At 45.8% G+C, this 12,980-nt stretch overlaps 1 protein-coding gene across 2 annotated transcripts in view; it reads left to right on the top strand.

Moving 5' to 3' along the window:
* Window positions 1-12,980, top strand: part of LOC135904083 (high affinity cAMP-specific and IBMX-insensitive 3',5'-cyclic phosphodiesterase 8B-like) — a 333,636-nt gene that overhangs the window by 8,692 nt on the left and 311,964 nt on the right. The gene's annotated exons all lie outside the window — the stretch shown is intronic.

Raw genomic sequence — 12,980 nt, 5'->3', positions numbered from 1 at the left:
ATTTAATGAAGGAGAAAAAAAAGGAAACCGAGGGACCCGATTTTTATCAGTCATATCATAAGAAGCCAACAAACAAATATAAAACGGACAGCATAGGCTAAAGTACTTGTACTTATTAATTGAATTAAAGAAATGATAACTTACTGGAAATGACAGTGGATGAAAGTTGTTTTTTCATTCGCTTTCATGTAACTACTAATCCGGTGGCAGCTGCGTATCGCGGGGCCGCGCGGTACCCTGTCTTGAAAGCGATTTACGATGGCGACAGTGCGTGCCAAGTGCTGATAGCATCGTATTCGATGTGTTCTCGCCGCTTAGTTCGCGTTGAAGCGAGAGGCAGCACGAAGGCCAGTTCGCTTGCTGCTGCTGCCGCACTTCCTCATTCCAGTGTTTTGACAGCGAGCTTCTGCGGTCATCGAGTGAGATGTGTTCACATTTGCTTGTGTACGCGTGACATCATGCTTGTTATTTAGTTGTTATAGTTGTCTACTAATTTGCTATCAAAATGAATGTTTCGCCTTTCGGGCAAAAGTATGACATACTTTTTAAATAATGAAGTTAATTATTATTTTTTAACTTTTAGTGATACTTTTATGGTAGTCGCACCTCCTCATTGTCTTGCCATATGCACTATCCGAATGTCTGGGTCATACAACATGCCTTTGAATATATCGGCCGCGGCGGCCGCATTTCGATGGGGGTGAAATGCAAAAACATCCGTGTACTTAGATTTAGGTGCACGTTAAAAAACGCCAGGTAGTCATAGTTAACCCGGAGTCCCCCACTACGGCGCGCCTCATAGTCAGATCGTGGTTTTGGCACGTAAAGCTCCGAAATTTTATTGTGCCCGTGAAAAAAAAAATTGTTGACTGGTGCCTTCTGGCTCAGCTGGGCAAGAACAATACATTTTCGCAAGAATGCTAGAACATTTTTTTGGAAGGTAAATTAACGTGGAGAACGAGTTAATAGCTTCAGCAAACATGTGGAAGTTTTTTCGACTACACCTGTGATGGTTGGAAAAACGTTGGTTAATTTGGCATGGTATGACCCGTAACATAATTAAAAGTGATGGTACGACATCTTGATTTCCCCACCGACACGTCAATTAAAAAAAAAAAGAAGAGTGCAGAGAAATTTCAGCAGCCGAGGAAAACATTTTTGACTAAGTAGCTCGTGTGGAATTCTATCCTCGGGACGGGAAAATGAGCCTGGCGAGACGTGTCAAAGCGGCGCTGCTTTTCTGTTTCCTACGAGGACAGCTTTTATGGCATGGTGTTGCATCGCGCTGAGAAGTAGTACGAAGGACGAGGAAGTGAAGAACTAAGACACTAGACACACATGAAATGCAGATAATCTGTTTTATGAGCGCTTATATAAATAATGAGAATTGTTTTTTTTTCGCCGGATCAAGCTGATATCAGCGTTGAACGTAACCGATGCCGCCCGCAGGGCTTGAAGAGAATAAGCGGTTTCGCGAGAATTCGATCCTGGGTCTTGGTGGTGGTGGTGGTGATGGTGGTCTTCTCCATGCTAGACAAGCGCATTTATCATGATATCAGGCCGTCCTCCTTTATTATTATTATTATTATTATTATTATTATTAATATTATTATTATTATTATTTAAGCAAGGCAGCCGATACTTGGGTAAAAATCATGCAGAATCAACGCAATGTTGGGATCTAAATCACGCGAAGCTTGTTTGAGTTTGAGAGGTAAAGCTAATAACACGCGCATGGTTTTGTTGTCTGTAGCTGTTAGCTTTGTGTTGTAGCTCTCCATGTCAGGAGGACGAAGGTGGTGTACGATGCTTGTCGAACGAATGTTGTTGATAATAGGTGCATAAAAACAACACACATCTATACTTAAGGTTTATATCCTCCTTTTTTTCCATAGTGACACTCTGGGCGACCGGCCAAGGACGGTAGCTTGCTTGTCCAGTGGCACATTCGCACTAGACTAAGAATGGAGTAGACAAAATATAAGAAATGTAAAAAATAAGAAATAAAAAATAAAACGAGCTTTCGAATATTATACGTTATTTCATTAAGAGATCTAAGTGTTCTAGATACCTATGAGCTGACATTATATGTATAGGTTTTATATCAGAATTTATTATCATGATTTTTAACATGGGTGCGTCCCTCTCATTGCTTTATTGTTAGCATACATGGAGGAATAAGTCGTTCATTCGGTGAGGAACGTTACGTACGTACTTACGTAAAGGAACTCCCCATCCACCTCCAGAAGGGATTGGGAGGTAGGGGAGGGTTAGGCAAAGAAAGCTTTGCTTAAAAAAAAAAGGAGGGTTCTAATTTACATAAGCGCCTGTGACACTGGACTACGCCACCGATTAACTCGTGATATCAGCACTGGATATTTGTATGCCATTATAACGAAACTGACGCCAGGAACTGATTAACTAGTAGCTCGTCAAATCTAACTCTGACAACAACAGACGACCCCTTATAAAGAGAAAGAAAGAAAGAAAGAAAGAAAGAAAGAAAGAAAGAAAGAAAGAAAGAAAGAAAGAAAGAAAGAAAGAAAGAAAGAAAGAAAGAAAGAAAGAAAGAAAGAAAGAAAGAAAGAAAACCGCTTGCCATTTTCAGCTGCCCATGACAAAAGGTCATTTTTAGGCAATCCAAAAAGAAAGTGGCCAATATGCTTCAAGCGGCGCAGAATCCGAACAAATAGAGGAGGAGGGACCGCTAGCGAAATGCAGCGTGTCAGCGGCGGCGCCTGTCTTCCTTTTGAGTGATACATTTTCATTGGTACCTTATTGCTACTTCCATATTTCTTTTATCTCTTTGTTTCCTCTCACCTGCGTCTCTCTGGTCGACCTTGCGTAGTGAGTACAAGTGCCATAAATTGGGAAAAAAGTAAGCACTTATCGAGTTTCTTATATATCATTAAGCAACGCACTCGAAACATTCAAAAATTTTTCCCCGTTGAATACTTATGCTCAAGGAAAGGCAAATATTTCATCACCTCTTCCGAGTAGTGGGTTATACGAGCTCCCACTTGTGTTTGAAGTATCTCGCACATTTAGTCGTGACAACTTCCACGGTAATGTTCGTTGTTTAGGGCACTCGCAAGGCGCCGAGTAAACGCGCAGATTCGCGGTATTTCTCTCAGTGCGCAATAGCGAGCAACGATTTGTCGCTGTCTGAGCGGTCCAACGAGGCCATAAACTACAGCACTGCAGCATCTTAAGAGACGTTGTCGGGCTCTCCTTGGCTTGTTATCAAGAAAAAAAGTAGCATTTTCTCCCGAAAGGCGAAGCATCTATTGAGATATCAGGTTAGTGCACAGCTAGCTATACGAAGCAAGGATAGTAGTTTTATCGACCTTATAAACTTGTAAACATAGGCATACTACCTGAATGAACAAACACGGTGTCGGGCGCGCACAGGCAAACATGAGCACATCTCGCTCGATGACCGCGGAAACTCGCTGACAAAACGCTCGAGTGAGGAAGCGTGGCAGCAGCAGCGAGCGGATTGACCTTCGTGCTGCGTCTCGAATTAACGCGAACTAAGCCGCGAAAACAAAGCGTGCGGCGGACTCTGTCCCTGTCGCAGATGGCTTTCAAGATACAGCTTTCCGGGGAAGGCTCCCGGCCGCCCCCGGGCCGCCCGGAGTAGAACGCGCCCCCCGCTCCCTACCTTCCCCGCGGATCCTTGCGCGCGACGGAAGACGGCACGCTTCCATCCCTGCTTTCCTTGCTTGCGTGCGTGAGATCGAGCCGCGATCGCCGGCTCACCCTAGCACGCTTTTACTCGCACAGGCAGCACGCGGCGCGGCGCCGTCGTTATCGCCCTACGGAACATCACGATGATGCTGCAGGAAAACACCAGGAGTGTCGCTATCATTGTTCTCGCAATAAAACGGTCCAGCTTTTCTTCCTGTACGTATACAACCGCCGAGCAGCCCGCGTGAGGAGTAACCAGTGCGATAAGGTCTCGGCCAAGACTTACTCCCGCGGGAAGCTGACTCCCCGACGGGGCACGTTTTCGTGAACGGCGAGTCCTCGCACCTTTCAAGCAGGATTGGTAGGAAATGCCTATACCGGACGAGTGGTAGGCACGATCGAGGAAGAAGCGCCGGTACGATTAAGTGCAGCTTTAACTCTGTAATGTCCAACGTATCATATATCCCATTTGCTATACGCTGGTTCGAGACCTCAAATTCTGATCTAGGCACGGGAAAGTAATCGCACAGCCTGTATGCAGTCGCGTTGCTCATATGCTGGAGAGAAAGTTTCCAGTTGTGGATAGTTCAGCAATATAATTACTAATTAATGTACTAGTTTAGGTATGACTGAAAGAACAATTGTTTTTTTGTTTTTGTACTTGTGTAGTTTCCTTGATGTGGTAAGGGATGTGCATAGGATAAATCTTGCGTACGCTGCCGCCGGTATACGTACGCCGCGCCGTGATGCAGCCCTCCACCGGCGCAGGTGCGGTGCGTTGTGATTATTTGTGCCTGTATATCGAGGGGCCACCGCGAATTGAATCCGTGCGTGTAAATCAGTGCTTCTTTCCGGGTGCGCTGATGGAGGAATACGAAGGCATTCCACAGCGGCGGATAGCGTGCTCCGCGGTTGCTGCGCCGCAGGTGACGACGATACGCTTGCAAGCGAGCAGCGCAAAGAGAAAAACGACAAAGCGGTAAACGCAAAACAAAACAAGGCGAGCGGACGACACAAATTAAAAGCGAATCGAATGAGGAAGCGACAAGCTTTTCTTTATTTCTTAGTCTTGTTATAGGTGCTCTTGGCGCACGTTCAAGCTTTGCGTAAAGCACGCGCTTGTGCGTGATTGAACGTGTAGATAAAAGACGGAGATGGTTGGCGCGGGAGAAAAAGAAAAAGAGGTGTGTAGACGCTTGCAGCGATTGAAAGGGCGCGGACGTTGAAACGGGAGCCTTAACAAGCGTAGCTGCTACGCACGCGAGGACTGCGTGGCGAGCCTGTATGTTGGTACAAGATCGAAGGGGTTCTCGTTCTCTGAGCGCCGATCTAAATCGGCGGGTCGGTCCGCAAGAAACCAATTGTTTTAGTATCTCAGAGCGAATAGTACATTTTACACGCTTTGTAGCGCTTTATTCTCTTTTCCTTTTATTTTCAATGCGAGTATCTCGCCGTGCATCGGCGACCACGGACGCTGGTTCCGAGTTGAACATTCATCGTTCGTAGCTCTAGTTCGGGCTAAAGGTTTTACACTGGTGCTAGATTGTCGCTCGCTTTATTTGCTTGTGCCCACGCACGTCAGCAGAGCCGCAGTTCCCGATTGTCTGCTTGTTCTAATAATGTTAATATGCATGTGACGTCGTCATATATGCGCATATGCATGTGAGCGGGCCAGCGACACTACCGCGAGCGGTAATAAATACTAGTGAATGGAAATGTATAAGGCAAAAGCAAGTATAGGAACAAGGCAATCTAGTGTGAATTCTGTATTGAGTGGCTGCTGTAAATTTGATGTTAAACGTCTTTAGGGGTTAGACATCAGGCATACAAGCTGTGTATTTTCATAAGTCAATCTGCAAAAATCGTGACGTGTATTCTCTACTGAGTGACTGATGCTAACATGATGTCAAAGGTCATTAGCTGTTGAATTTATGATAATACCCGGATGCATCGTAAAAAAATATCAAGATGTAATAGTAAATTCAAGAACCATTTCTGTAAGGGCATTCTCCGAGTGCAGCCAGTTTGTCGCGGGGGAGCGGGTGGTGTATCTCGCTGTAAGATGAACTGACGACCCCGGTGATAGCGCAGCTATTTCGCGGTTTTTTGTGGGCCGATCCCGATGATAGTGCAGTGTAAAATTATGTGCCACCGGGACTGTGTATAAGTAGTGGGGCCACTGGGTTCCAATATGCTTTCTACCTTATGTCTTGCCATTACAGACATTCTGCCTTATGACAAACACTGCTGCCCATAATCTCCATATAACCATTCGTTGCACGACCGTTACATTATTCGCATTATTCGTTCCATACAAATCATAATTGCTTCGCATTACGTAGACATCAGCTACAGTTTAGTCTACCACTTTTTTTCTTCTTTGAATTTGTAATAATTATATCATTCCGCTCAGTTTAGCGGCTGGATAGACCATGATCTTTTCAGTGACGCCGGAAGTGGGAAGCAGAGAGGAGAGAGGGCGAGGGAGGTTGACCGCAATCTCCTTTTAAGCCTCCAAGTCTAACCTTCCGTGTCGTTGCCAGTGTAGGTATTCTCCCCTAATTGACAAACAACTAAAGGCAAGTTTGAGCAACTTCTCCCAAGCCCTGTTACAAGATACATTGGTGTTTCATATCATGATAAGCCAACAAACAAAGACACCTAAGAAAACATAGGGGAAATTACTTGTACTTACTAACTGAATTAAAGAAATGACAAATTAATCACAATGAAAGTGCGTGAAAAAATAACTTGCCGCAAGTGGGGAACAATCCCACCTCTTCGCATTACCCTCTTCGCAACCCTCTTTCTTTTCGTTCATTGATGTTTCATGCAGTTTGTCCCTGTGTGCGGTAGGAATGCATTGTGAAAAAGCAACAAGTGGATTAAAATGCATTTCTCCGCAAGTTCAGGGAAGGAGGTACCTACATATATCTGATAAGCTTTTAAGATTCCCGCCAAGTTGGTCCATATCCTCGTACCCTGACCGACTTCAACAGAAGTTCTAATATTGCTCCGAAAAAATCTCAGTTAGCAGCTCATAACGAATTAAGTCGAGATTATGATGCGAAAACAAAATAAAGCAATGGATTGTTATTTTAGTTACACCTGAGTTAATACATTATTTATTAATAATTGTTCTGCTGAATTAGCCACGACTGAAAACTATCTAGCGTGTCAACAATGGACTACATAAAGACTTAGTTTCCCGTGCCTAAATAAGAATTTCGAGGTCTCGAACTGCAGAGTAGCAAGTAGCCTCCGCCGCTAGCAATAAGCTGCAAAAAAAAAGTGTCTTAAGGGGATAGCCCTTAAGAGTGATCTCCAGTGGGTACACTTCTAAACTCCGTTGTGCCATATTATTCACTCGTATGGCAAGACGCGTTTTAATTTGCCTGGATATCATTACGCAAATGAGTGCCGGAAAACGTATCTACGTTCGTTGGCTGATGACTTCCCGAGGTACAAGTAGCCAAATGACATCAAATATGAATGAAAATCATTGTGCAATGTGTCGCTAAAGCGGTACTTCATAAAATGTGCTCTTTGGGTTGCATTTTATCTCTTTCTCTGACACGCTCCACGTTTCCCAGAGTAGCACCGTACTTGTCACATCTACCCCTCGTGTTAAGGTGACAGTGCACAGGCCGCCACGGCACACAAAGGGGGCGTATTGCCCTGCACGTGAAAGACGCGGTCGCCTGCAGAGCGGTACTTCGGAAAGGGCCTAGCGAACCTCGTAGCCACACGGGAAAACCCATGTGCCTCTTTCATTACAATTTCAATGCGTCACAATGCGAGGTTTAAAATTTTTGACATGATGCACTTAAACTTTGGGCCACCGTGGAGATGAGCGCAATGATTCGACTTTGACTGGAGCGCCGAAATACGCTGAAACGCTGCTGACCGCAGCTACACTATCTGTAGCGTATTCTCAGAACACCTGTGGCATAATGAATGCAGTTACACCGACCTTAATTAGCACGGCGCTTTTGTTTGTACACTCGGTATGCGCCCTGATGAGCGTTTGCTTGCATTCACATCTCGCGCCCCCTGCCAGTGTCCAAAGGAAATAAACAAACAAAAGAAAAAGCCTGAGCGCTGAAGATGTATGTTGAGGCGTAGAAGGCTTTCTGAGCTACTAGTATGCTCGCATTGCAATTAGCGGGCTTCCTCTTTATTTAATTATTCACGTATCTCATCTCTGTATGGCTTCGCCGCACCGCAAATATCCTCGTAGATTCCAGCTGAGGCACGAATAAATCTCGTGAAGCGAATGCGTGGTGAAATTCAGTGCTTCATGGGCGCGCAAAATCGTCTGGCTTATAGGGTCCTCCACATATTCGCGATAGCGTGCTACTAAACCCTTTTGGAGATGCTGCTGACGGCGTTTGCGGTTTTGAATCAAAGCAAATGGTCGAGTAAATAGTTGTTACCACCTTAAATAGTAAGTACACGTGACGATCGCTTGTTTTGTTGTTGCTTACGGTTCCATGCCGGTGCTTCAAAACGATGATTCTCCGGTATCCATTAAGGAATTGCCCTTGCTCTTATAGGAAAGATGGGCTTGGTACTCCGAATGCGAGGGCTTGAACAATTGCTTTTGACCTGACACAATAACACACGCCTTCTGAGTGCGACATTTTTGTTGCTTTCTTAATAATCTCTTAATAAAGATAGCTGAATAATAACTGAATCATACACTGTTTTATTGCGATAGCAATTATATGGGCACTCCCGGCGCATTTCCAGGCGCATATGTTTCATATGAAGTCCAAGTGTGATAACATCGCTTCTGGCGTTCGCGCGCCGTATGCTGTTCGCGCGTCCAAGGGAGGAAGGCAGGGTGGAACCGCGCCGTCTTCCATCGTGCGCGAGGCAGCAGTGGTGAGGAGGCGGGTTCGTACTCCGCGCTGCTGAGCGCGGCCGCGTGGGCCCAATCTTTAAGGCCACCTGCTGCGGGTACAGAGTCTATGCGCGCCGAGGGCTTGTGGCTTCGCGTCCTCGCTGTTCTCGCCGCTTAGTTCGCGTTGAAGCGAGAGGCAGCACGAAGGGCAATTCGCTCACTGCTGCTGCCGCTCTTACTCACGCCACTGTTTTGACAGCAGGTGTCCTCGGTCATCGAGTGAGATGTGTTCATGCTTCCCTGTGCGCTTGTGGCACCATGTTTGTTAATTTGGCTAGTATGCATATGTTTACGAGTTTCTGCGGCCATTATAACGCCACTGTCCTCAATTCGTATAGCTAGCTGTCTAATAATTTGCTATCGCAATCAATGTTTCGTCTTTACTGTGGAAGTGTGGCGTTTTTACTTGACTGAGCTGTCGTTGTTTGGAGTGATTCATGCTTCGACCGGCTTGCTGTCCTGGCCCTTGTTAGTCCTCGGCGGTTCTTGTCGCACTCTCAGAAAAAGAAAGGGAGTGGGTGGCGGCGGGGAGGGGACATTCAAACGACAGGCAAAAGAGGTGGGCTGTAGCGCAGTTCGCCCTATTATTAAGGATTGTTTCGCTATTTTGTTCTCAGCTTTGGAGGAAATAAATGCAAGTGAATGACATCGAAAACATATCGGCCTCCCTTAATAACGTGACTGAAAGCAGTCGCATCGAAAAGAACGAGCGTAGCACCGGCACTCCGAGTACCGTTCGCGTGACAGTTTCTTGTCACGCATGTCGCGTATTTCTTCCGACGCGCGTTGGGCTCGCTGCCGTCTGCAGAGCTTCCACACTGGAGCGTTTGTCGCACGGACCGAAATGCAGGCGTATATCACGGTCGCAAACTGTTCGGAGCTGACATTTTGGGCGCATATTGGCTCCGGAAGAAACAGCAGTGAACTTCTAGACCAATACAAATTCAATCTTATCTGGATCTACTGAGGGAGATAACTTGAAGAAATGGCAAGTGCTTGTATCTCCTTGATCTGGAAGAGAGAGCCGCTGCATTATTTCACCGTTACAGGAACGCAGCAAACACTATTTTTTCATTAACCAAGTTGCGTGGTTTCTCCGTTTGTGTGCATGTCCATGATACACGACCGACCTTTGGGAAAGGTATACTTACCGACTTTGCTCTGACGTCGCTCTGCAGAAGTTGTTTCTTTTTCCTGATAAGCAAGTATTGAATTTATCTTGAATGTACGCAGAAAGCGGTCAGTTCCCGTGGTAAATTTATTGATGAGCAAGTCGGCTTATGCCTTTTATTCAGTGAAAGCTGGATGGTTTTGTTTGGCTTTTTGTTTGTTCTTTAAATGTTGCACGTACTGTATACAAAAGTGAACAGTGCTGTCGCTTTAGTCGCGTCTAGAGTAACGTTTTTTATGGAAATGCAATGAACTTGAATGTCTTGTATAGCATACGGCGCCTCCTCACGAGTATGAGGTTTCTGTCAACTTGCTGACCATGTTAATACCGACAGGCGGCGTTGTCCATGACGCTTGGTGTTCGCTGTTTCGTGTTAGATCACTTGGCTTTAAAGATGGCTAATAATGAGATCGCGGATTGCAGATCGTAGTAATGGTTCTTTTTCTAAGTAATCTGCAGTGTGCAGTTACAATGAGCTAGCCTCTGCGCAACTTTCAGCAGCTGCGCACCACGGACAGCAAACAGCGGCTCCCTTCTTTCTCCTCGCTGCTTTTTTACTATTGCCCCATGCACCATGGCGCGGCGTGTCTTTACCTAGCAAGAAAAGCGAGGCGTCTTAGTAAAAAATGCGAGTACCTCAGCAGTTAGCTCACTCGGTACACAGCAATTGTCCAGAAAAGCCAGTGTTGCCATGCTCGTTACCCTCACCGTGGACAAATTTTTCTTCAAACAGTACATTTTTTTGCTTCTTTTTTGTTTGGAATCATGTCGAGTTTCGTTTGACGCTTTAGGTGGACTGCAATTTTTTCTCTCACAGACTTTGACAATTTTCGAAGAAATTACATTGTTTAATGTATCGTTGTTTTGGCGCATTAATACTCATTGATAGATGGCTGGAAAGTAAACTTGAGCATACCGCGTTGCGATATTGATTTGTTCATTTTGCCAATAACGGGTGGTCTATAGAAGTCATGCTATCGCTTCTGCACTCTACTACACAGCACGTGAATTAAGTGATTACGTGCGGAGTAACGGAATAAAGGATATATTTCTTGGCTTCACTATAGCCGCAACGTCCGATATTTCCGTACTCAGGATTTTAGCCAAAGCGAGTTTGTTGTACTCGCAGAGCAATATTTCAAAACGTTTTCCACAGTTTGAACAAAGCCAACCGTGTGCATACATTATTTTTTTTTTCGAGCAAGCAAACAAGCGGGCTATAATAACGGTTTTTGATTCGAAGCTGCTTGCCTTTGTGACTATTTCTTCGCGTCCGCAGTATTATCGTACGCCAGACCTGGCAAGCAAAGAAAACTTCAGTCTGTGTCACGCGAATTCTCTTTTCTCTCTCTGGTCAAAACGAGAAACTTGAGATAGATGTTACTTCTACCGATGAATGATTACTTTGCACATGAGCGACGCTGGGGGTTTAACAATTGGAAGAGAAGACAGTGTGGTGACATTTGTCCGTGGTTGTCACCCGCTAACGCGTCTTTCAGAGCCCGCGGTTTTTATGTGTTTCAGATAATCTGACGATACATTGCGCCTTCACGTTCTTGTCAGCGAAGTTGGAGTATCAGATTTCAAGCAAACTTTCCATGTGACGAGGCACAAAATCATGATGCGCTGTCTTGTCTTTAGAGCTTTTCAGCTGACGTTTTAGACTGCGGGAATAGGAAGGTTGTGAAACTGCTCAAATCTCAACGAGCAGATACAAATATGGAAGGCGTTCTCAGGCTCTGCGTCTGTCCTCAAGGCGGCCTAATGCAGCAGCTTTCGGCGGCGGTATAATTATCCGTTCCGAGAGGTCACAGTCAGTTCTTCAACTTAGCTTATAGAAGGCAGCCAAAAATTAATGTCAAGTGTAGACATAGCGCTAGCGTCTACATTTCGGACACGTGAGCATAGTGAGTACGATTCCACATTCTCGACAGCGCGCGATTAGACGAGAAACCCAGGCACGTTTATTGCTGAAGCGGGAAGGGTAGTATCACAGAAATTATGACCGGAAGTCACTCTTGTACGTTCGATGTGGTGCACGCTACGCGGTCCCCTCTTTTCCGGTTATGCTACTCTCTCGACTAATATTTCAGGTGGCACGCAAGTTCCTTATTTCTTCTTTTGAAAGCTCAAACTTTTCTGTGGCCCCTACTTTCGACATTCGCTTGTGATATTTTTTGTACCATTTTCTCTTTCGGCAGAATTTAGCTTAGACGCTTACAGGACAGAGTCGCTCGAAGAAAGAAATTCCGACAGAACTCGTCTGACGATGACTGTCGACGTCAATGCGATTATCAATCATGTAGTGTAGCGGCCCGTTATGTGATGGCGAAGGCACGCCCTGGTCTTATGCGCATGAAGGGAGCGTGGGGATAACATGAAGAAATGAAGAAATTTTTGTGCGAACCTGCGTAAATGCACCAATGTGGCAAGCGTAGTGCGCTACCTTCTCGGCCTTTGTTTAATGTCTGTCAGCCAAGAAGGCATTATGTCGGGCAAGAAACGATAACGAGAAAGGAGATTCTCTTTCTCTGCCGCTTAACGACGTGACGGCGTCGTTAGGGACCACTCTGCCTCTGTGCGCGGGTATATCGCTTGCCTTTCACCGCACACGCTCTGCAGAATGCTGTCTGTGTGGAACGGTTGACTACTAGGTCACCCACCGCACGGAGCCTTTGTTACTGCCATTGTTCTTCAAGTATTACCCGCGCACCCACTCTGGGGACGGACCAAGAATCTGGCGTGCTGGCGGAAATAAAAAAGAGGAGGCACGGGGGCTTCCGTACTCCCCGAGACATTCTTGCCTTTCTTGCGTTTCTCGCAAGGAGCAGCTACACATCACCATCAATGTATTTTGTCTGTTAAGGCGATTAGCATTCTTAGCCTGCTAACCGCGGTTTCGTGTGTTGCTGTCTAACCACTGTTCCCCGACCGTGGACGCACGCCTATAAATTCCACATAACACCCCAAGAAACTTCACTAATGGAAGGCAGCCCTTTGAGACGCTTGGCACGTGTGTCGCGTCCCATCGAAGCAATTTAGTGTGAGAACGCGCACTCTTCTAGCCGACAATAGAAACTGAAGGAGGCCTTGCGTTGGGCGTTCGCGAGCACTCCTTGCGAAGCACGTGGCAACAGCGAGACTGCAAAAAAAGACATCCGACCTTGGATTGATTGTGCGTTGTTGCGTTTTTGTTCGAGCCTAACAGTCTAT

The sequence above is a fragment of the Dermacentor albipictus genome, chromosome 1, assembly GCF_038994185.2.
Source record: "Dermacentor albipictus isolate Rhodes 1998 colony chromosome 1, USDA_Dalb.pri_finalv2, whole genome shotgun sequence".
Classification (NCBI taxonomy): domain Eukaryota; kingdom Metazoa; phylum Arthropoda; class Arachnida; order Ixodida; family Ixodidae; genus Dermacentor; species Dermacentor albipictus.
The sequence above is the reverse complement of the archived record's forward strand: the minus strand, read 5'-3'. Positions and strand labels throughout refer to the sequence as shown.